This window comes from Triticum aestivum, chromosome 2D (assembly GCF_018294505.1).
Source record: "Triticum aestivum cultivar Chinese Spring chromosome 2D, IWGSC CS RefSeq v2.1, whole genome shotgun sequence".
Lineage (NCBI taxonomy): Eukaryota > Viridiplantae > Streptophyta > Magnoliopsida > Poales > Poaceae > Triticum > Triticum aestivum.
The window spans coordinates 549855723-549860691 of NC_057799.1; positions in this window are offsets into that span (position 1 = coordinate 549855723).

Sequence of the window (4969 nt, forward strand, 5' to 3'; positions counted from 1 at the left end):
CCCTCCCCGCCGTCACCTCGCCCGCCTCCGGCCGGCGCCCCCCCCGCCGGCCTCTCCTCTCCTCCCGCTGGCGAGTCCACTGCCCGAGCTCGAGCTCTCGATCCAGATCCGATCGAACCGTACGTTCGTTGACTTCTAGCCCCCCTCTATTTTTTCCAAGTCCTGGAAATATTCAGCATGTGCTCCTGTTCGAGATGCGATAACTTCTTGCAGGTAGCTCCGATTCACGCGTATAATATGTCAAATTGTTCGCCTCGTGATGCTCTTCATTTTGTTCAATTGCACCATGTTCATTAGAAGCCATCTTGATGCCCAAATCTTCGTTGGAAGAGGGCTAGTTGCTGTTATTCTCTGGTTCTTATCAGAACTTGGAGATTTGTCATTTTTGTATCATTTAATCTGTGCATCTTTTGAGCATGAGCTCTACATGTGTTTTGAAGTATGCCATGCCATATTTCCAGTGGTGTAGCCCATGTATTTTTGTGATTTTTGTGGTGACTAGCACAAGCATGCAAAGTAGGCCCCGTAATATTTCTGATTTCAGGGACTTAGTGATTTCTCTAAGTCTTTGTCTTCTGTAATTTTGTTGCCATGTAAACTTGATGCTACAGAGAGATCCATGCATATTTTCGAGGTGCTCAGTAAGGATGTTTTGTAGATGTAGTTGTAATGGATCCATTCCTGCAATTGTTTGCAATTTTAGAGTACCATAGCATGAGTCAATCTTGCTCTACTTTTGCTATAAATTATTTCTGGCAGGTTCTTAACATGATATGCATTTTTGCCAAGCTTATTGTAGTTGATCCATACATACTATGTAATTGTTCTTGCCATGGATAGCTTCATTAACATGCCATCTTGCTGTAGGTATGCTTGGTTTGTCATGCGTTGCTCTGTAGTGAGTACATCAAGCTCACAAAGTGGCCTACATATTAATATTTCTGCCATGCTCTGTTTTCTGCTGAGTCTGAAACCTGATAACGAAACTTGCTATGTTTACATGCTTGTCATCATATCTTCGGGTCCTTTTTGGCTTATGGTCAGTAAGGGACTTTTGTCATGTGCATTTAGTAGAACACTACCATGCCTTGTTTTGCTATGTTAAGTTCATGTAGCATGTTGATTTCATGCTCTGAACATTGCTACCTGATGCTGATTTCTGTCATGTCCAGTTTTTCACCAAGTCTGTGAACCTGTAATCTTTTGCATTTTTGCCATAATTGTTTGAGCTTGATATGTTGTGAACTAGCCGTAGCTCAGTGTTTATCTTTTGTGAAGCATCTTCTGTAGATTACTACCATGTGCTTTGTTGCTATGTTAGGGTGCTGTAGCTTTGTTACTTGTTGTATTTTAAGTGCTATCTTGCTGTTATCGCAGATTAGTGTCATTTTGTTTTGCTTGCCATTTGCAAACCGTGCATCCGATTCCGGTGATCTTTATATCGATTTCGACCGAAATCATCTCATCTTTCCAGTGGCATGCTTAGGTTGCCAAGTTACTGCCATGTTAATCATTTTCCTTTCGGAGCACGCATATGCATCGCATATCATATCTTGCATATCATACATGTTTTGCATCATGTTGCTTGCGCATTTCTCGTTGTTGATTGTGGTTCCGTTTGTTTGTATTCTTGTCTTGGGTAGAGCCGGGAGACGAGTTCGTGAACGAGGAACCTGTCGAGTACGCTTACGAGGATCAAGCTTTCGACAACTCTGAGAATCTTGCAGGCAAGATGACCACCCCTCGAAATCACTTCTATCTTTGCTATGCTAGTTGTTCGCTCTATTTCCATGCTCGCTACCTATCACTTGCTATATCATGTCTCCCATTTTTGCCATGTCAGCCTCTAACCATCCTTTCCTAGCAAACCGTTGTTTGGCTATGTTACCGCTTTTGCTCAGCCCCTCTTATAGCGTTGCTAGATGCAGGTGAAGTTGAAGTTTGTTCCATGTCGGAACATGGATATGTTGGGATATCACAATATCTCTTATTTAATTAATGCATCTTTATATATATGGTAAAGGGTGGAAGGCTCGGCCTTATGCCTGGTGTTTTGTTCCGCTCTTGCCGCCCTAGTTACTGTTATACCGGGATTATGTTCCTTGAGTTTGCGTTCCTTACGCGGTCGGGTGATTTATGGGACCCCCTCGACAGTTCGCCTTGAATAAAACTCCTCCAGCAAGGCCCAACCTTGGTTTTACCATTTGCTACCTAAGCCTTTTCCCCCGGGTTTTCGCGAGCCCGAGGGTCATCTTATTTTAACCCCCCTGGGCCAGTGCTCCTTCGAGTGTTGGTCCGAACCGAGCAGCCTGCGGGGCCACCTCGGGGAGACTCGAGGTCTGGTTTTACTCGTAGCTAGACTTATCCGGTGTGCCCTGAGAACGAGATATGTGCAGCTCCTATCGGGATTTGTCGGCACATTCGGGCGGCTTTGCTGGTCTTGTTTTACCATTGTCGAGATGTCTTGTAAACCGGGATTCCGAGACTGATCGGGTCTTTCCGGGAGAAGGTTTATCCTTCGTTGACCGTGAGAGCTTATGATGGGCTAAGTTGGGACACCCCTGCAGGGTATTATCTTTCGAAAGCCGTGCCCGCGGTTATGAGGCAGATGGGAATTTGTTAATGTCCGGTTGTAGATAACTTGTCACTTGACCCAATTAAAATACATCAACTGCGTGAGTAACCATGATGGTCTCTTCTCGGCGGAGTCCGGGAAGTGAACACGGTTTGTGTTATGTATGACATAAGTAGGTGTTCAGGATCACTTCTTGGTCATTGCTAGATGACGTCCGTTCCGTTGCTTCTCTTCTCGCTCTCATTTGCGCATGTTAGCCACCATATATGCTTTTGCCGCTGCAGCTCCACCTCTTTGCACCATCCTTGCCTACAAGCTTAAATAGTCTTGATCTCGCGGGTGTGAGATTGCTGAGTCCCCGTGACTCACAGATACTTCCAAAACAGTTGCAGGTGCCGACGATGCCAGTGCAGACGATGGCGTCGATCTCAAGTGGGAGTTCGACGAGGAACGTGGTCGTTGCTATGTGTCTTTTCCTGATGATCAGTAGTGGAGCCCAGTTGGGACGATCGGGGATCTAGCATTTGGGGTTGTCTTATTTTCATCTGGATTTTGACCGAAGTCGGTCTATATGATTGTATTTTGGATGATGTATGAATGATATTTATGTATTGTGTGAAGTGGCAATTGTAAGCCAACTCTTTATCCCATTCTTGTTCATTACATGGGATTGTGTGAAGATGACCCTTCTTGCGACAAAACCACTATGCGGTTATGCCTCTAAGTCGTGCCTCGACACGTGGGAGATATAGCCGCATCGTGGGCGTTACAAAAGGCTATATTCGCCCAAGTTCGTCACCTTGGGGATCACCAGTACTTCTAGTGGAGAAGAAAGATGGATCGCTGAGGATGGTTGTTGATTACCGTGGATTGAATGAAGTAACCATCAAAAACAAGTACCCACTGCCGATGATCAATGATCTGTTTGACCGCCTACAAGGAGCTAAAATATTTTCCAAGATCGATCTACGATCAGGATACCATCAGTTAAAGATTCGAGAGCAGGATATACCCAAGACGGCATTTACCACCAGATATGGATTATATGAGTATACCGTTATGTCATTTGGTCTGACTAACGCACCTGCCTATTTCATGAACCTGATGAACAAAGTGTTTATGGAATTTTTGGATAAGTTCGTCCTGGTGTTCATTGATGATATTTTAATCTTTTCCAAGGATGAGGAAGAGCATGAGGAGCATTTGCGATTGGTACTTGAGTAGCTCAGAGAACACCAGTTATATGCCAAGTTCAGCAAGTGTGAATTTTGGCTGAAGGAAGTTGGATTCCTTGGACATGTTATTTCTGGAGAAGGAATAGCAGTAGACCATGCCAAGGTTGACACAGTGACAAGTTGGGAATCACCCACGACAGTTGGAGAAATCCGGAGTTTTCTTGGACTTGCAGGATACCACCGGAGATTCATCGAGAATTTCTTGAAGATTGCTAAGCCCATGACTGAGCTATTGAAGAAGGACACCAAATTCAATTGGACTAAGGAATGTGAAGCTAGTTTCCAGGAGTTGAAGAAACGATTGGTTACCTCACCAGTGTTGATTCTGCCAGATCAACGCAAGGATTATGAAGTTTATTGCGACGTTTCTCGTCGAGGACTTGCAGCAGTGCTTATGCAGGAAGGAAGAGTTGTGTCATATGCTTCACGACAACTTAAACCTCATGAAAAGAATTATGCTACGCATGATTTGGAATTAGCAGCCGTGGTGCATGCATTGAAGACATGGAGACATTTTCTCATCGGAAACCATTGTGAGGTGTATACGGATCACAAGAGTTTGAAGTATATTTTCACGCAGAAGGAGTTAAATCTCAGACAGAGGAGATGGTTGGAGCTTATTAAAGATTATGATATGAGATTGCATTATCACCCAGGAAAGGCTAACGTAGTAGCAGACGCGTTAAGCCGCAAGAGTCATGTCAACACTCTCATGACAGGAGAGTTACCTCAGGAAGTAGCCGAGGACCTTCGCGAGTTATGTTTGGAGATAGTCCCAAGAGGCTATTTAGCGACATTGGAGATTCAGTCTACCTTGATGGAAAGGATCAGAGAAGCTCACAAGACAGACAAGGATATTGAAGAGATAAAGGAGAAGATGAGCAAAGGAAAAGCCAAGGGATTTCGTGAGGATGAGCACGATACCTTGTGGTTTGAGGACCGCGTATATGTACCAAATGATCCGGAGAACAGGAAGTTGATTTTGCAAGAAGCCCATGATTCACCGTACTCGATTCACCCAGGAAATACGAAGATGTATTTGGATTTGAAGAATATTTTTGGGTGGACCGGAATGAAGAAGGATATTGCGGAATACGTAGCAGTTTGTGATGTATGTCAGGGAGTGAAGGCAGAGCATCAGAAGCCAGCAGGATTGCTA